This window comes from Dendrobates tinctorius, unplaced genomic scaffold (assembly GCF_039654945.1).
Source record: "Dendrobates tinctorius isolate UK_male_01 unplaced genomic scaffold, ASM3965494v1 ptg000057l, whole genome shotgun sequence".
Lineage (NCBI taxonomy): Eukaryota > Metazoa > Chordata > Amphibia > Anura > Dendrobatidae > Dendrobates > Dendrobates tinctorius.
This window is the reverse complement of record NW_027361725.1, coordinates 32,601,425-32,622,433: the sequence shown is the minus strand read 5'-3', so window position 1 is coordinate 32,622,433 and position 21,009 is coordinate 32,601,425. Positions and strand designations below refer to the sequence as shown.

General features: G+C 43.2%; 1 long non-coding RNA gene across 1 annotated transcript in view; it reads right to left on the bottom strand.

Moving 5' to 3' along the window:
- The window catches only part of LOC141092043 (uncharacterized), a 564,362-nt gene that overhangs the window by 356,756 nt on the left and 186,597 nt on the right, over positions 1 to 21,009 (bottom strand). Inside the window, exon 3 of the long non-coding RNA XR_012232671.1 lies at positions 10,494 to 10,620. This is a non-coding gene — a long non-coding RNA (uncharacterized lncRNA). The remainder of the gene's footprint in view (positions 1 to 10,493; positions 10,621 to 21,009) is intronic.

The window sequence follows — 21,009 nt, the reverse complement described above, 5'->3', positions numbered from 1 at the left end:
GCCCCAAGCTTTATTTAATTGTGCACCTGTATCTGGGCCAACATCGCCCTTCATCTATGTTTGCTGGTTGGGCAATGTGTGGAGGTCAATCCTGATATGTCTGTGTCCAGACCTGGTTGGCCTTCATCTGCACTTGCTTCATCTGGCTTCATGGGAGCGATCCAGCAATGTTCAGGTACAGATTGCACTTGATGTGGTCATGCTCTTAGGAGGCTGTAATGGCACAGTATTTATTATAAATGTAGAGTATGACCCCCCACATGAGATTGCCTTGGCGCAGCGGGGTGGCTCAATTGAATTGATCAATTTTTTTGCCAAATATCTCATTTTTGAATACAGCTGGATATTATGTGCATATGCACTTCAATTTATGCGTTCTAACCTTAAGCAGTGCTGGCTTCCCCCCCTATTTTCTTGTTGTTGGTTTGTGGCTCACCACCACTGCTGCCGTGCACGCTTGGCTATGTCCGCTATAAATTTTTCTGTGTTCATTATGATGGATCTAGGCTGCTGTGCACACACACGGCAGCCCCGCCCTGCCCCAAGCTTTATTTAATTGTGCACCTGTATCTGGGCCAACATCGCCCTTCATCTATGTTTGCTGGTTGGGCAATGTGTGGAGGTCAATCCTGATATGTCTGTGTCCAGACCTGGTTGGCCTTCATCTGCACTTGCTTCATCTGGCTTCATGGGAGCGATCCAGCAATGTTCAGGTACAGATTGCACTTGATGTGGTCATGCTCCTAGGAGGCCGTAATGGCACAGTATTTATTATAAATGTAGAGTAGGACCCCCCACATGAGATTGCCTTGGCGCGGCGGGGTGGCTCAATTGAATTGATCAATTTTTTTGCCAAATATCTCATTTTTGAATACAGCTGGATATTATGTGCATATACACTTCAATTTATGCGTTCTAACCTTAAGCAGTGCTGGCTTCCCCACCCTATTTTCTTTTTGTTGGTTTGTGGCTCACCACCACTGCTGCCGTGCACGCTTGGCTATGTCCGCTATAAATTTTTCTGTGTTCATTATGATGGATCTAGGCTGCTGTGCACACACACGGCAGCCCCGCCCTGCCCCAAGCTTTATTTAATTGTGCACCTGTATCTGGGCCAACATCGCCCTTCATCTATGTTTGCTGGTTGGGTAATGTGTGGAGGTCAATCCTGATATGTCTGTGTCCAGACCTGGTTGGCCTTCATCTGCACTTGCTTCATCTGGCTTCATGGGAGCGATCCAGCAATGTTCAGGTACAGATTGCACTTGATGTGGTCATGCTCCTAGGAGGCCGTAATGGCACAGTATTTATTATAAATGTAGAGTAGGACCCCCCACATGAGATTGCCTTGGCGCGGCGGGGTGGCTCAATTGAATTGATCAATTTTTTTGCCAAATATCTCATTTTTGAATACAGCTGGATATTATGTGCATATGCACTTCAATTTATGCGTTCTAACCTTAAGCAGTGCTGGCTTCCCCCCCCCCTATTTTCTTTTTGTTGGTTTGTGGCTCACCATCACTGCTGCCGTGCACGCTTGGCTATGTCCGCTATAAATTTTTCTGTGTTCATTATGATGGATCTAGGCTGCTGTGCACACACACGGCAGCCCCGCCCTGCCCCAAGCTTTATTTAATTGTGCACCTGTATCTGGGCCAACATCGCCCTTCATCTATGTTTGCTGGTTGGGCAATGTGTGGAGGTCAATCCTGATATGTCTGTGTCCAGACCTGGTTGGTCTTCATCTGCACTTGCTTCATCTGGCTTCATGGGAGCGATCCAGCAATGTTCAGGTACAGATTGCACTTGATGTGGTCATGCTCTTAGGAGGCCGTAATGGCACAGTATTTATTATAAATGTAGAGTAGGACCCCCCACATGAGATTGCCTTGGCGCGGCGGGGTGGCTCAATTGAATTGATCAATTTTTTTGCCAAATATCTCATTTTTGAATACAGCTGGATATTATGTGCATATGCACTTCAATTTATGCGATCTAACCTTAAGCAGTGCTGGCTTCCCCCCCCTATTTTCCCATATATATATAATAGCTGATATAATAGCTGAGTAATCACATTTGGGATCTGCTGCTAAAAGAACGAGAATTTTGCCTCTGTAGGTGCGAGTTTTGAAATATTGAATTTTGTGGTTAAACAGCAGAAACACAGTAGTGTCCTTTGGAGGTCTTCTTTACAGTTTTTGTCAACTAACTCCCTGATCTTCCTACAAACACAAGTGTTGCTCTGGGTACTTGGCTACAAATGAAATCGTCTTCATTCCATGTGATTGTTTTGAGTAAAACCAAGTAACGGTAGATTTTAACAACCTGGAAACTGTAAGAAACTGTTGTGTGCACCATCGAACAAATAGGAAAATAAAAAGAGACGGGAGTGGAAAATGAATTTGGTTCGGAAGGTGGTGCATTGCTTTGCAAGTAATTATTCTCAGCTTGTAAATGATGTCTCACCAATCAAGCATAAAACAAGGAGAAGAAGATGAGTCTTACTCTCGCTTCATTTCTTCTTCTTTGTAACTGACAAAGCTCCTCTCTAGGTGTTAAGTTTACATGATGACAAATGCTGAAATATTGCAGGAGCCGTTGTGCACTCAATACATTTGAGTTAACCTCTTCCTAGCCAAGCAGCAAACAAAGAACTGAAATATTCGGGTTCAATGAAAAAGTGTAGTCTTTATGATATTGTGAAGGAAAGACCGATTCCTCCCACGTCACCAATGTGACGTAACTACACAGGCACAGCTCTCCGGCGCCCCCTTTGTCACTCAGTTCAGTAAGGGAACTGCACCTTGAGCAAATGGCCACCGGGGAGGATGTCCTGTTACCCGCTGGGTATTCTAAGATCTGTAATCAGAGTAAAAGCATCAGCCCAAGATTAATTTTATGGTTTAATTACCTTAAGGGCGCACTAGATAATTACAGAAATATGCAGTAAGCTATACAACGGAATTACAGTGGATTTGCAGTCAGAGTAAAATATAACAATAATGGTACAAGACTTAGATATTAAGCTGGAGGTCAATTTACCAGGTTGTAGGTTGCATGTGAATGCCGGGAGCTCTGCAGTCCACAGGTACAAGAATCTTAGTTGCCAGACAGACCGCAAAGCGCGGGCCGCTGCTCCCTTGGCAGGTCTGTCCCCAGTTCCTTCTTAGATCATCATCTGGTTCTTTTGTGTGAGTGAGACTGCCTGCCATGTGCTCCCAGTTCTTAAGCATGCTGGATTCCTCCCCCCTGTGTCAGAGGGTGGGCTAATAATCTTCACGCTTTAGCTCCCTGCAGAACTTATTCCCAATATCTAAGAAAGGGGGTAACTTCCTCCAGGATGATCGGATCAGGACACGAGAGGTACCAGTGAATGCAGTTTGTTTTGCCTGTTGTGTGGAGAGCAAACATGGCCCCATTGGGTTGCTGTGGAGGACCAATCTCTATATCTCAGGTCCCAGAGCCCTCACCGACTAAGGAGTCGCACTGCCAGATGCGAGATTTCCACAGGGTCATGCGGATATTTTTTATGAGTCTATAACTCGAAAGGTGTGCTCATAATCCATGATCCTAGGATGGAGTTGAAGTGGCTGGGAGAGACAATGGATGTGTATTTCTGTGTCCAGCTGGCAGGTATATTCTAATTGAAGCCCCCAGGCACCTTCATGCCCCATGCTGGCGTGGCTCCTACTCAAGCTTTGAAGTTCTGTTTTGGCCTTATCTCATTATCATACTAAAAGACCTAGCTATTCAACATTGGAGCACTAAATCCTGCTTTGTTCAATATGCTTACAGGCCCTGGGGGGGTAGGAGCAGTTAGCTGCCTGTAATTCTTGTGAACTCAGACCAAAATGGCATCACTGGGACAGGCCAAGCTCAGACATGAGGCAAGCATTAGGCCCCATATCCAAGATGGCGGCTGCTCCTTCATCACAGATATTATTACAGCTAATCGATGTTCGTAGATTGTCAATGTCATGGGTTTACTGCAACAGAGTGGAGCCAGAAGACCACAGTGTCTGATTTCTCCTACTCCTGCGCTGAACAGAAGCACTTCACCTTCATATTAAATTATGAAGCATTTTTTTAGCAGTGCAGGGGTTAATCTGCTCAGTTGAGAGCTCTTGGAAGCTTCCCTGCATTAAGGCTCAGCTGTTCACTGTTAGCCATTTCCATCTACTATATATTCTGGGCCCTGGCTAGCACTCTTAGCGCTCATACTCACATGTGAGAAATTCGGATGAGTCTCGCACGTCAATACCCATCACTGCCACCGGCACTCGGATCCGAGTGTCCAGCTGCATAGAAATACATGCAGCTGAACACTCCGGTCCGAGTGCCGGCGGGAGTCTGAGTTTCTCGCATGTGAGTATGAGCCCATAGTCAGAGAAAGCTTTTGCTGCATGGCTGGAATTTGTTGGTGATTAGTGTTGAGCATTCCGATACCGCAAGTATCGGGTATCGGCCGATACTTGCTGTATCGGAATTCCGATACCGACTTCCGATATTTTTTCAATATCGGAATTCGACATCGGAATCGGAAGTTCAGTTGATTGACGGCCTGACGTCATCATGATGCGCGGTGTGTGCGCATCATGATGCGCCGTCATTTCGGGCCTTCCGGGGGTCTCTGCCGGCCTGCCCGGGGGCTGTGTGGACTGCCCGGGGTCTCTGCCGGCCTGCCGGGGGGCTGTGCCGGCCTGCCGGGGGGCTGTGTGGACTGCCCGGGGTCTCTGCCGGCCTGCCGGGGGGCTGTGCTGGCCTGCCGGGGGGCTGTGCACCCTGTGGGGGTCTGTACCGGCCTGCCGGGGGGCTGTGCCGGCCTGCCGGGGGGCTGTGCTGATGTCCGGGGGTCTGTGCAAGCATCGTCCGATGGGACTACAAGTCCCATCGGGCGATGCCTGCTACCATGACAGTGATTGACACATTAGCCAATGATGGGACAGTAGTAGTCCCATCATCCGGCTAATGTGTTAAATGTTAAAAAAAAAAAAAAATACTACATACATACTACATGCTACATACATACTACATATATACTACATACATACTACATACATGCTACATACATACTACATGCATGCTACATACATACTACATATATACTACATACATACTACATACATACTGCATGCTACATACATACTACATACATACTACATGCATGCTACATATATACTACATGCTACATACATACCACATACATACTACATGCATGCTACATATATACTACATGCATGCTACATACATACTACATATATACTACATGCATGCTACATACATACTACATGCTACATGCATGCTACATACATACTACATACATACTGCATGCTACATACATACTACATACATACTACATGCATGCTACATATATACTACATGCTACATACATACCACATACATACTACATGCATGCTACATATATACTACATGCATGCTACATACATACTACATATATACTACATGCATGCTACATACATACTACATGCTACATGCATGCTACATACATACTACATACATGCTACATATATACTACATACATACTACATATATACTACATGCATGCTACATATATACTACATACATACTACATATATACTACATACATACTACATATATACTACATACATGCTACATACATACTACATATATACTACATGCATGCTACATATATACTACATGCTACATACATACCACATACATACTACATACATGCTACATATATACTACATGCATGCTACATACATACTACATATATACTACATGCATGCTACATACATACTACATGCTACATGCATGCTACATACATACTACATACATACTACATGCTACATACATACCACATATATACTACATACATACAATACATTCATACAATACATACATAGACATACAGTACATATAACATAGAGTAACATACTTACCAATACTTGTCACATTGTTCCCCGAAGCCATTGTCGTCTACGGAATAAATATTAACATAACAAACCACAAAAATACTCACCCACGATCCGAAGCAGTCCACGAGTGTGTCCCACGACGATCTTGGGTAGAGAACTGCAGCATCAGATGATGCTGCCGTTCTCTACGGGCTGCAGGAATCCAATGACGGAAGGTAGGTATCCTTCCGCACTGTATTCCTCCGCCACTTAAAAAAAAAAAGTCCCTAGTCTCACTTTATGCCATTGCTGTGTGGGAAATTCCCACACAGCAATGGCATAAAGTGAGACTAGGGACTTTTTTTTTTTTTTAAGTGGCGGAGGAATACAGTGCGGAAGGATACCTACCTTCCGTCATTGGATTCCTGCAGCCCGTAGAGAACGGCAGCATCAGCTGATGCTGCAGTTCTCTACCCAAGATCGTCGTGGGACACACTCGTGGACTGCTTCGGATCGTGGGTGAGTATTTTTGTGGTTTGTTATGTTAATATTTATTCCGTAGACGACAATGGCTTCGGGGAACAATGTGACAAGTATTGGTAAGTATGTTACTCTATGTTATATGTACTGTATGTCTATGTATGTATTGTATGAATGTATTGTATGTATGTAGTATATATGTGGTATGTATGTAGCATGTAGTATGTATGTAGTATGTATGTAGCATGCATGTAGCATGTAGTATGTATGTAGCATGCATGTAGTATATATGTAGTATGTATGTAGCATGCATGTAGTATATATGTAGCATGTATGTAGTATGTATGTGGTATGTATGTAGCATGTAGTATATATGTAGCATGCATGTAGTATATATGTAGTATGTATGTAGCATGTATGTAGTATATATGTAGTATGTATGTAGTATATATGTAGTATGTATGTAGTATATATGTAGCATGCATGTAGTATATATGTAGTATGTATGTAGTATATATGTAGCATGTATGTAGTATGTATGTAGCATGCATGTAGCATGTAGTATGTATGTAGCATGCATGTAGTATATATGTAGTATGTATGTAGCATGCATGTAGTATATATGTAGCATGCATGTAGTATGTATGTGGTATGTATGTAGTATATATGTAGTATGTATGTAGTATATATGTAGCATGTATGTAGTATGTATGTAGCATGCATGTAGCATGTAGTATGTATGTAGCATGCATGTAGTATATATGTAGTATGTATGTAGCATGCATGTAGTATATATGTAGCATGCATGTAGTATGTATGTAGTATATATGTAGCATGTATGTAGTATGTATGTAGCATGCATGTAGCATGTAGTATGTATGTAGCATGCATGTAGTATATATGTAGTATGTATGTAGCATGCATGTAGTATATATGTAGCATGCATGTAGTATATATGTAGTATGTATGTTGCATGTAGTATGAATGTAGAATGTATGTAGTATGTAGTATGAATGTAGCATGTATGTAGTATGTAGTATGAATGTAGCATGTAATTTTTTTTTTTTATTTTTTTTTTACATTTAACACATTAACCGGATGATGGGACTACTACTGTCCCATCATTGGCTAATGTGTCAATCACTGTCATGGTAGCAGGCATCGCCCGATGGGACTTGTAGTCCCATCGGACGATGCCTGCACAGACCCCCGGAGCCTGCACAGACCACCGGCAGGCCGGCACAGCCCCTCGGCAGGCCGGCACAGCCCCCCGGAGCCTGCACAGACCACCGGAGCCTGCACAGACCCCCTGGCAGGCCGGCACAGCCCCCCGGCAGGCCGGCACAGCCCCCCGGCAGGCCGGCACAGCCCCCCGGAGCCTGCACAGACCACCGGCAGGCCGGCACAGCCCCCCGGAGCCTGCACAGACCACCTGGCAGGCCGGCACAGCCCCCCGAAAGGCCCGTACAGACCCCAGAGAGGCTGTACAAGGGCAGGAAAGGGTTTTTCTTATTCCGATACCGGAAGTCCCATAGACTTGAATGGGACTTCCGGTATCGGAATCGGCGATACCGATACTTTTTTTAAAGATCGGCCGATACCATCCGATACGATACTTTGAAGTATCGGATGGTATCGCTCAACTCTATTGGTGATTGTTATTTGAGAAGGCATTTGGTGGATATAGCTGTGAGTGCTGCTATGTTTTGAGTGTGTGATAATTCCCCTTCTTTGCCTTGTCATGATCCAGATCGGGTTTTGTATCTTGTCTCCCTTTCCTGGTTTGATCATGTCAAGGGTTAACTTTTCTCTGCTTCGTTCTGATGCCAGGCTGACTATTCCTCTTCACTGCATCCTGCAGGCGGTGGCAGTTATAGTTTCTGCCTACAGTGTGGGTAGCTGACTCTGTGTATACCCTGATTTGTCCTTTTGCTATTGTTGACTTTGCCCGTGTCTGTTTGTTCCCCTCTTCCCGTCCAGACTCTGTGTTCCCCCTTTCATGTTTTGGACTCTGGTATTTGACTTGGCTTGGACCCTGACCTGCTGTTTGTCACTTGTCTTTGGCATATCTGCTCCTGACTGGTACTGACCCATTTGGCTTGTTTCTGATTCTGTTTGTTTATTCCTTTGGTACTGCGCTGCATACTAATATCAACCTGGCTTGTTTGACTATTCTGCTGCCACCTGCTGGTAGCCTCCTCCCTCCACTCTATTGCCATATAGTGGATAGCAGCAACGTGACACTCCTACTTTGGTTTTACCCTATCCTCCACTCCCGGCTTTTACCTCTGTTGTTTGTGAGGGTATATTTCTATGATTGGTACTTTTCTTTATCTCTGTTTGTATTTCCTTGTTAGTCTAGTTTGTGCATTACGGTACACTACTACGCCCCTCTTCTCTGGGTAGGGAAAGGATATAGACTGAGGGTGGATTCTGGAGCTAAGGTAAGGTACATGGTCCTGGCATCTTCACAATCTGAAGTATTCCGTGGGGCAGGGTGAGCTAGGGCGCCCCCTAAAATTAGAGACAGGGAAGGAGCCCCTGGTCCTGGGAAACCTGACAACAGAGTTGTGACAGTCAAGAGCTGAAAGACTTCTTTCCAACTAAATGGAATGTCCAGTTTGGACATCCTCTTCTGACATGATGGCCACCTCCACCATCTGTTGATGGCTGTGGGTGGGGACTACTTACTGGAGACCTCTGTGTTCCTCTGGTATTGAATGAGAAAGCACAATCTGATTGTTTTTATCATCTGTGGAGGAAAAATAAGCAAACAAATGAGAGTAGGCTACCCAGTAAGTCCAAAGTCTAATCATCATTATCAATAGACACTTGCCATCTTCGAGTGCAGAGAGCAGAGCTGATGCAGATTCAAGAGGACCTATTGACTTTACTTGTACTAATAGATTTTCTTAAAGTTTTTTATAAAAAGAGATATTTTTAAAGCCTAACCACCGAGCATCTCACACCTCTGATATTAATAAAAAGTTTCATACATGTTACCTTGAGTTAAAAATAAAAAAAATCAAAATTAAGAGTGTACCATTTTTCATGCTGCATTCGTCGTTCCTTCATTTATCTTCAGACCAGCATGCAACTTTATCCTTGTTTTAGAATTTTCTCATGTGCATGTTCTTCCCAAAAACACATGCTAGATATGAGGCCAGGATGTTACTATCTTCACAAGCTGTAATTTATGGATTGATTTCCCTTTCATGAGGGATCAACTCATCCTTTCGTTGACAGACACTCATTCGTAGTTTGTAATGTCCCCTACCTAACCCTGCAGAGTCTGTAGTGGGTTTGTTTCTCACTTTACACTGATAACACAGCTTTTTGTGGTTCACTATACCCATACAAATTACTATTTGGCTTCTGATTTATACTCAATTATTTTTCCTCCTCCACTACTAATCTCTAGCAAGAGAAAAGAGATTCAGCACAGCAAGAAGCAATATGATGTATCCATGTATCCAGTATACTGTATGATGTATTCATGTTGAATACAACAGCATAGCAAGTTAGGTGAAGAAGATGCACCGACTCTACAGCAGCAAAATATAGCAGAAGATATATCTACTGTAAATTAGCAGGATCCTGGAAAAGAACAGCTGCTCTACCTGCCCCAGCAATAGAGATGACATAGAGGAAACATGATTGTTATTTTTGTCCATATATTTTCTAAGTAACAAAAACATAAAGAAAAAAAAGGGCAATTTGAGTAAATTCATCTCCCCTTAACTGCTCATGAAATATATTTATAGAGTAAGACGCACTGTTCAGTAATGTACTATTAAAGCAAATATGTACTGTAAGGTTATGGAGATCGATGCAGTTACAACAAAATGTATTTAAGGCTACGTTCCCATGGTAAAAAACAAATCACAGAAAGAGAGAAAAAGCAGCCATACTTGCAGCACCATGTCGAGACGCAAATGCACAACAGGATTCAGCAGGTCCCAAATGATAAAGGTGGGGGAAGCACAGGTGCAAAATACTGAAAACAACCACTTACTAAACCACCAAACATCCGTGGGAGGCTACCTAGTATTCTAATTGCACACAGGCATGCATAGGGTGTCATTCACACCATTACGTTTCCATTTATAGCTTTAGTTAACACAATTATTTTACCTATTCTTCTCCTTGTTGAGTTATAGGTGAGAACTTGCTTGTCTTGGTCATAGTTATTGTCTACTTGTGGGAATTAGTCATTCTCCGAGAAACCAAATAATGTCTCTATAGTTATCTTGGAAAGCAGCTAGAAAAATAAGAATAAGATAAAATATAGAATTTTAAAATAAATACAGAATATAATATTATTATTATTGTTATTATTATTAATAATAATACTCAATTATAACAACAGTAACAGTTGTGTGAATAATAATTTTTGATAGCGGCAATTAAACTACATTTTCTGCATATCCCATAAATTATGTTTTTGTACCTACACTATTATTTTTCTAGCTCAATCACATTCCAGTCTTCAGTATTCATGTACACTTACACAGGCTAAAATGAAAGAAAAGAAAAAGATTTAAATCAGTATCCATATACCACGGATGGCGGTGCGCATTCTGCAGTTCTCACTGACTTACTTTGGAGCATTATATAGCAATTGCAGATGCTCAGACGCTTGTGGTTCACTACGCACTAGAAGTAGATCATATCTTGATGAGCAAGACAGGAACACTATGCGCCAACAGCGCCACCCTAAGCATGACTTCAGAGATCTCCTCTGATTGGGCAATGGTCCACTGACGTATTTACAACCCATTGGTTTATGGAAATACACATCACTGACCCCACTTAAACATGCCCTCAGGAAGAAGCAAAAATGGCGAAACGCGCGTCAGGGTAGCACAGCACATCATACCTGACATCTGCAATCAGTTCTACGGAGACGCACTCCTCAAGTAACACCATCTACTTTACTGATACCATTTTATAGAGAAGGGTGGTGTGTATGGACGGCTGTTCATTATACCAAGTAATAAAGCAATCCTAGCAACATAGGAGAATGGGCTTATATTTATGCACAAGCGCAGTACTGAATTACCATACCTATATGAAGCTGTGCATTTTCAGCTTAATACAATCAGGTTTATACTGATGGCTATTTGCAATACAATACAATATGGCATTTTTCCATTACATGGGTAAAATGGGTTAATGTTTTTGCATCTCTTCATGTCTGTCCGGTAAAAGAAGTTCACAGAATTTCATGGTGTACAATAACAGTAATGGTAGCAATTAACAATAAATATCTACACACATATTTACTGCGTATCCCATAAATTATATATTTTTCTATGTACACTTTATTAGTTCCATTATTACACATTCCACTCAGTAGATTTATACAGTTATTTTATCTACTATAGAAAACTGAAGAATCTCCTTTCGTCAGCAGCGTGTGATATCATTATCAGACTTTAGTACTGATAATGTAGTCCTTATTGAGTTTTAATCAATCTGTTGTCCCTCAGTAGCAAATGAATTTGACATGTCGGGTTCCTTAGATCCATGGAGTTTCCCTGCGTGAAAAAGATTTGTCTCTGTTTACTTTAATGAGATTCCCCCCTTGCCACAAATTAGTTGTTCCCAGGGTCACGTAACATACAAAACTGGTCATTTTGTTCCCACATGCAGAACCTCTGTTTGCGGTAAAGACTCGAAGATATTACCTAGTGAGTAGGGTAGAGGACACCTCCGCCCGCATTTAATGGCAGAAAAGCCCCGTTATGCTGTAATAGCCCTAATAAGTAATGGAAAAATTTGCCTGAGATAAGGGGCGGGGGAGATTTTGCAACATCTGCTTCCTGAAAGCTAAAAAGGAGGTGTAGGGGGCTTCAGAAAATACTGCTTCATTTACCACCACCATTGTGTGAAGGCAAATTGAAAGCATTTCTACAACTGACCTATTCCTACAATTTATTCCTAATCACAAAGAAGAGATCTCGGAACAGAAGACATTTGAATTACAGCTGCAAGCCTGCGAGTGTGACTAATCACCCCTGTATCAGCCCGCATCGCCCCGAAAATCTTCCCATTCCAGCAACTCAAACCCATGAAATGATAGCAATCAGGAAAAATTGCTGCATATTCCAGTAACCAGTCCTACGCAGAGCACAATGTTTCTGCCGTATATTCTAATTGCTGTGATTAAATCAGTATAATATGACTTCTTCGTATCATCGATTAAAACCAAGGTCTATTGTGTAGTGTTTTACCCTTTATAAATGAGGATATGAAAACACTCCCGGTAGTAATATTTTGGCATGTCATCTGCTCTCTTCTTTTCATTTTTATAAGACAATAAGGTCTCACAAAAGGTAATGATTGATCCAGCTTGTCGGGAATATTTAGGGCAATGCACAGGTGGGACTAGGAAATGTCTTTATAGACAGTTAAAGCAAATTCATCATAAAGAAAATGTAAGTATTAATGTTTTCATTTATTTTTCAAATATTTAATATCTTTTTTATGGTTTAAAATATGAAAAGTAATTTATTTTTGATATTTTAATCAATTTTTTAATAATAGAGGAAGAAGCTGCTCACAATAGACATGAAAACCAATTTTATTCTAGCTCACATTATGACTGCTGTAAAAGTGGGTGGGATCAGCTCTCATTTGTCTTTTGTCACTCCTCCCCTACCATTCTTGGTGTTTGCCATAGAAAGTGGGAGGGTAAAGTTTAGGATCACGTTTCAGTGCCATGTTGTTTGATTACTCCAGGGGTGGGGAATCTTTTTTCTGCCAAGTGCCATTTGGATATTTATACTATCCTTCGGGGACTGTACAAACTCCGCCCTAAAGTACATCTTGACTCTGGCACTAGTGTTAGGACATAATCTTTCATTGCACGATCCTCAGTGTTTAGTAGTGAACACTGCGTGTGTGCGCTCACATAGCAAGAAGAAATTAATGGATCGGTTGTCAATCAAAATACATCTCCCTGCCAAAGCACTGTGGTCCCTGAGAATCTACCCGGGGGCCGGATAAAAGGTCATCGAGGGCCGTAAATGGCACAGGGGCCTGAGGTTCCCCACCCCTGGGTTACTCCAATGCGACAATGTGGGGAAAAATGTTGAAAGAATGTCAAAAATAAATTCTAAAGTTTGTAAAAAAAAAAAAAATAATGATTTGTAGCACTAATATCTGACACCAATAATATTTTTATTTTTCCATTTATGGAGATGTGTGAGGGTGTGTTTGTTTGCATGGTGAGATGACATTTATTGAAAAAATTTTTGGGTAAATATGATGTTTTTGATCCCTTTTGGGAAGGTGAAGTGGCCAAAAAAATTGTAACTATAGCATTTTAATTATTTACCATAGGGGTTATTTTACTTTTGATTTTGATAGCCCAGACTTTTGGGTGGGCAGTTATTCCAACTATGTTAGTTTGTTTTTATTTAAAAATCAGGGAATATAAAATTATTCAATTTTTTTTGTAAAATTTTCTCTTGTAGTCCCCTTAGGGAACTTGATTCTTTTCATTGACTTCACTTGATCCAATGGAAAGAATAGTACGGGCAGCCTGCCATTGAACTACTATTGCCAGCCTATCAAACCTGTTCTCACCTTAAGGGCTCATTCACACGGGGGGAAATAACACGGCTGAGTGCTAGGTGATATTTTATAGGACCAATGTTATACTATGGAGCAGCACAGATCTGCGATTATTGACAGAGTTTGAGCCGAGTGTCATTAGTATAATTGACCAAATTCTTTCTCATGAGAGAATATACGGCCATCTGAGCAAGCCCTTAAAACTAGATTGTGGCCTGTTATCACTGCTCCCGCTTAATTACAGTGGTCACAGTGCAGCAGTTGGCGGTAATTTCTCTGCTGTCATTTGAACGCTGTAATTAGCCGTGAGGCAGAGGAAACGTGCGGCAAAGCACATAACAATAAAAGCCAGGCTCCACCTACAGCTGGGAACTTTGGATGATGGGGGGCATACACAGTGCCTCTGTCCTGTGTATGCGGTGTGCAAGTGTTGAGATCTGACACACCGGATGGAGCAAATATAAACGGCAACCTAACGGGATCCTATGTAGTAAAATTTGAGGAGCTGCTGATGGATCAAAAGGGAAAACGTGTTCAGCACAGTGAAATTACAAGCAGATGTTATCTGAAAATGATATTTTTAGTAGCACCATACCAATGGTTATGGCCAGACCTGGACATCTTAATAAGCTTGTGAAGAATTGCAGGGGGATATATTTGGGTATCCGACCGCTGCCACCAAAATGCCATGAACACAAGTGTTTGGTTGTCCTCAGTTCGTCAGGGATCCTATTTTATGACCCCACTCCAGTTCCTGTTTTGGAACTTGGGGATCTCTGGCGTCCCCCTTACCCTCAGATCAGTTAGGGAACTGCACCTAGGGTAATCAGTCGCTAGACAGGCCACCGGGATGTTTACTGGCTATTAGGCACGCTGCAGCGAGGGAAATATAACTACTCCCAGCTGCAGCCAGGCAATATGCTTATAAAACCCGTTCCATCACTGCCAGCTTTTCCCAACAAGCCCAGGACACAGCGCTGCCACCAGCTCCTATTCCTATGATTAGTAACGGGTCAGGAGTCAACCCAATCACTAGTGAATTTAGCCTTAGAGGGCGTTAACAGACGTTATAGAGCAAGGAGAAACGGAGCTAGTAATTTTATAGATTTTACTCCAAAAGGTAGGCAGTGTTTACAAAAGGTATAAAAGATATTACAAAATGAGACAATTGAAATATGTACAAATAATTACAATATAACAGATTAAAAGGAGAAAAACACTTACAGTTGCTTAAATAATATAATTTATACAATATGATTTTCTGGATTTTATTTTTGATATTATATCGCTCAATGTCAACCCTGCTGTTTCTGTTCCCATGTACAGTACTATACACTTGTATTGCTCCCGGGTCACTATGACCCGGTTTATTAAATCTTGATTTTAGATACTCTAACTCAATTATTTTTATACCTTTTGCATACTAGACTGTATGGGAACATGTTTGGAAATAAAAAAAAAAGAAAAATGAAACTGAAATCTTTATTTTTTTTATTCAGAAAAAACTTAGTAATAAGCAAAACGAAAAATAGCAAACTACACATATGTGGTAAAAAAAATAAATAAGCAAATCAACCATTTTGTGAAAAAAAATTAAAGATAATAAACACTTCAATTTGAACATATTTACATGGTAATATTACTTTATGTATTCTGGCATGAAGAACAATAAACATAAGAATTTTTTGCATCCAGAACATGTAATACTTATTTTATTATCACAAGAATAAGGGCAATAGCTGCACCTTTTTCTTTTTATTCTTGAAGCACCGCTGGTAGAGGCCATGGGGGTAGAAGTGCTTGTGGAGGTCATGGTTTCAATTTCCTGAGCATGTTGCTGGATGCTCGGTACAAGGCCTGCTGCTCCTTCCCTTCTGGGTGTGACCTTTCTTTCCTCAATATACGGCCTAACCAGTGATTTTACAATAATAATAAAATCTGAGAAAAAACCAACCAGCTTCAAAAACAATAAGAGCTTCTATACTACATCAAAACATACCAATGCTCAATGTCCAGCCATCTAACATGCTAATCATTCAGTCAGAGCAGTGAGAATACTACACCACTTGTAAAAACATTGAGTCTTTGAGGTGTAATCTCTACTGGGCCTGAGACAATAGTTCAGCATCCTCAAATCTATAGTGAGATTCAAAATCTCACCAATCCTATAGACACCCTCCACCTTGTCATTCCCCATCAAATTTCAGGCTGTTACATTGACGTGTAATCTCTACTGGGCCAGAGACAATAGTTCTGCCTCCTCAAATCTATAGTGAGATTCAAAATCTCACCAATCCTATAGGCACCCTATACCTTGTCAATCACCATCCAATTTCAGCCTGTTACATTGAGGTGTAATCTCTACTGGGCCTGAGACAATAGTTCAGCGTCCTCAAATCTATAGTGAGATTCAAAATCTCACCAATCCTATAGACACCCTACACCTTGTCATACACCATCCAACTTCAGTCTGTTACATTGAGGTGTAATCTCTACTGGGCCAGAGACAATAGTTCTGCGTCCTCAAATCTATAGTGAGATCCTTGTTTTACAGTACCATATAGCTGGTGGTATTTTGGGTACATTTTCACAAAAATGAGGAAGTATGGTGGAAGATGCCATGGAAGTGGGCGGGGGTTGCCAGCTGGTCCCGATGGTGGTGGTGGTGGTGTTGCATCTGTTGGTAGTGCCAAAAGCACAATAACACCTAAGGCAGGAGGTGTTGAGCCTGCATCATCGTCTGGCTCCACAAGGCCTCGAAGGCTCTCTTTTCTGGGAGTAGGTAAACCACTTTTAAAGCCGGAGCTTCAGGAACAAGTTTTGGCTTACTGTTGTGAGTTCATTTTCCCCTTCATCATTGAGGTCTGATGAACTCCCTCTTCTGGTGAAGGAAGGTAGTGAGGCTGATTACCAAGCACCTGAGCTGGATGATGATGACTGGGTGACGGGAATTTCTGACTGGATATAAGGCAGCCAATGCCCTTCTGCCTTGCTGGTGATTTCTCTGAGGGATTCTAGGAGACCAGTCTGATTCCTGCTCCTCAGTTTTCTGCTCTGCTTTTTGCATTTGTGGTTTGGTTTTGTTTTGCCTTGTTTTTCTGGATTTCTGCCATTCCCTGCCGGGGTGAGCTGAATTCCTTTTTGCTCTGTCTTCAGAAAATACCTGAGTACTGATATAGTCTTTATGAAGCCTAGCGTCTTCAGGGCTTTTTTCCCTATCAGTCTGTTGGCTCTTGTTTTGATAGGGTTTTGGCGGATTGCAGACAGCAGCTTTTCTCTCCTGTCCTATTTAGTTAGCTCGGGCCCCATCATTTGCTCAGCCTATCTTTCTATCTGTGTGAGTGTTTTTTCATCTTGCTTCACCGTCATTATATGTTGGGGGCTGCCTATTGCTTTGGGGTCTGCTCTGGGGCAGTTTAGATTTCCCTTTCTGTCTTTAGGCTATTTAGTTCTCCAGCTGTGATCGAGGGGTCTAGGGCATCGTAGGAACCCCCCACGGCTACCGCTAGTTGTTGTTGATAGGTTCAGGGGTCTGCAATCCGATAGCTGCCAACTTCTCTGGTTTTCTGGACTTAGCTAGTATTTCTGTTTTTGCCTCCTACGGTGACTCATTCATAACAGCTTACATTGCTGACACAGCCTCCAGCTCTCTCGCCTCCTCTTCTGAAGTTTTAAAAAATAAAAGCACTGAGTCGTCATTGGAGGCTCCTGGTCAAGAACAACACCTTTCCTTGTGTTCTTCACCCCTACCAAAAGTGAAAGATGTGGCAGGCCACACTACCGACTACTCCATGTAGCTCTTTTCACATACCAAGCCTGGGTTAGCAAGTCAAATCGTGAATTCCCCAGTCCAAGATGAATCTGACATGGAGTGCACTGATGCACAGCCATAGATAGATTTTTTCTACTGGTACATTCACTCAGAGCACTACATTGTCCTTGCAGTGTACTGAGCCAGAATCTGACCCTGATGAAGCTCTGGTGGCCCTTCCCGCATACTATACCACCTTACACGGTGACACAGAGGTAGGTGCACATGAAATTGAAGAGGAGGTGATGGATGACCCAGTTGTTGACCCAGATTGGCATCCATTGGGGGAAGAGGGTGCCGCTGCCAATAGCTCAGAAGAGGAGGAGGATCCGCAGCAGGCAACGACATCGCAACAGCTGTTATCTGGCATGACCGTAGCAGTCCAAAAACGTGTTACAAAAACCAAAAGAGTTGCAGGACAGCTTGGCCAGACGGTCAAATTAGCACAGCGTGCAAGGTCTCAAAATGTCTTCCATAGTACGAAGAGTGCAGTGTGGCACTTTTTTGAACAAAATCCTAATGATCGGGCAAAAGTTATCTGTAAGAAGTGCGCAAAGACCTTTAGCCGAGGGAAAAATCTGAGAAATTTGAATACCAGTTGCATGCTTAGACATTTAACCACCATGCACTTGCAAGAATGGACGGACTACCAAACCTCACGTACCACATGTGCACCTGCTCCGAATGAAGGTAGTCATCAGCGCTAAATCGCTTCCCCCACTGTAAGCCCACCGGTTAGCACACCACCAGCAGCAAATGTCGAGGTGTCGTCGCAAGTGCAAAGCAGTCATGGAGTCACAATGTTATTGCTACGAAAGACAGAATCTAGGCCATCAGCAACACCACCAACACCATCACCAACCCTCTCTCAGTTCGCCATGTCCACCGCTAGTTCCACCATATGCAGCTCACATGTCCAGCTCACCCTACCAGAGACTCTGAGTGGGAAAAGAAAGTACTCATCCTCTCATCCGCGTACACTGGCTTTGAACGCCCACATTGCCAAACTAATCTCATTAGAGATGATGCCCTACCGGTTGGTTGAAAGCAAAGCTTTCCGTGAGCTCATGGCCTATGTAGTACCACGCTATGACCAACCCAGTCGGCACTTCTTTTCACGAAAAGCCATCCCAGCCCTCCTTAAGCAATCAGTGAGTGGAAAGGTGCACCTCACAACAGATGCATGGTCCAGTAGGCATGGCCAGGGCCGTTACGTGTCCATCACTGTGCACTGGGTTAATGTCGTGGATGCAGGGTCCACAGGGGACAGCGGCGGTGGGACAGTGCTGCCTAGCCCACGGTATAGGAAACAGTTGGCTGTAGGCATTCGACCCTCCTCCTCCTCCTCCAGAAGCGAAAGCTCGTCCACAGAGCACAGTCGCACGAGCACTCCATCCGCAGCTGCCAGTGTTACACACAAGGTGTCCCACTATTGAACAGCTAGTGGTAAGCGTCAGCAGGCTGTGTTGGAGATGATGTGTTTGGGCGACAACAGACACACCGTGGAAGTACTGGCCGACTACTTGCAGCGACAAACTGAGTCATGGCTGGGCAGTCTACATCTTGAGGCAGGCAAGGTAGTTAGTGAAAACGGCCGGAATTTTGTGGCAGCCATAGCCCTTTCAAAACTCAGACACATACCTTGCCTGGCTCACACCTTGAACCTGGTGGTGCAGTGCTTCCTCAATAATTATCCGGAGTTAACAGCCCTGCTCCATAAAGTGCGAAGACTGTGCTCGCACATCCGCTGGTCGCCCGTACACTCCAGTCGTTTGCAGAAGCTGCAGCGATTGCTCCACCTTCCCAAGCACCGCCTAATTATCGACGTGGCAACAAGGTGAAACTCCACCCTGCACATGGTCCAGAGGCTGTGCGAACAGAGGCAGGCTGTAATTCATTTGTGGAGGATACACTGGCAGGAAGTTTGCAGGCAGACATTGAGTTGTCTGGTGTGCAGTGATCGAAGCTGAAAGACCTCTGTAAAGTCCTTCACTGTTTTGAGGAATGCACACCGCTGGTAAGCGCAGACGACGCCATCATAAGCATGAACATCCCACTTACGCTTCTGCTCATGCAAACTTTGATGCACATAAAGGAGCAGGCGTCTGCAGCCGAGGAGGAATAGGAGGAGGGAAGCCTTGATGACAGTCAGCCATTTTCTGGTCAGGGAAGTCTCGTGGACGAGGTGGAGGAAGAAGAGGAAGAGGAGGAGGAGGAGGAGGATGATGGGGATGATTATTTTGAGGAGGAGGATACTTCTCAGGGGGCAAGAAAAAATGTTGGCGTGGCAAGGTCAGGTACAGGGTTTGTGCGTGACTGGAGGGATGTGGATTTGCCAGAAAGTGCTCCTCCACCCAGCACTCGCAGTGCATCATTGACACCTGGAACATTGGCCCACATGTCTGATTATACCTTGCAGATCCTAAAAAGGGACCCCCGTATTGCCAAAATGATGAACGATGATGACTACTGGTTGGCCAGAATTGGGATCCACGCTATAAAGGCAAATTCCAAAACATCATGCCACAGGAGAACCTAGAGCTAATATTGGCTAACAAACAAGCAACTCTGGTAAACCGTTTGTTTGAGGCATTCCTAGCACAGAGCGGCGGTGATGTTTTTCCAACAAGCCGTAGGTGGCAACATGAAAAAGGTGTTCGTGGTGCACACAGCCGAAGTGGCGTTGGACACAGGGGTTTCATGACCATGTTGTGGACTGATTCTTCAAGTACCGCTCACACGACTGGTAATACTGCATCGATTGAAAGTGACAGGAGACAGCAGTTGTCAACTATGGTAACAAACTACTTCTCCTCCCATATCGATGTTCTCACTCACCGGTCATTCCCCTTTGACTATTGGGCCAGTAAACTTGACACCTGGACTGCATTGGCACAATATGCCTTACAGGAGCTCGCTTGCCCTGCTGCTAGTGTGTTATCTGAACGAGTCTTCAGTGCTGCTGGATCATTCCTGACAGAAAAAAAGACTTGTCTGTCAACCCAAAATGTTGATGATCTAACCTTCATTAAAATGAACCATGCATGGGTTTCAAAGGATTTTGTCCCACCCTCCCCTGCTGACACGTAGGTTGCCAGAAAAATGTCTTGCTTTTGTCCTCCTCTTCCGCGGACTTCTCCAATTACTACGTTTGCAGCTGCTGAATGTCCAACATCAATATATGTCAATTTTTCCACCTCCCTAGCAAAGCTGCCTCCCCCCACAGGGCCGGGGTCACCACCTGGCGCACGCACCTGT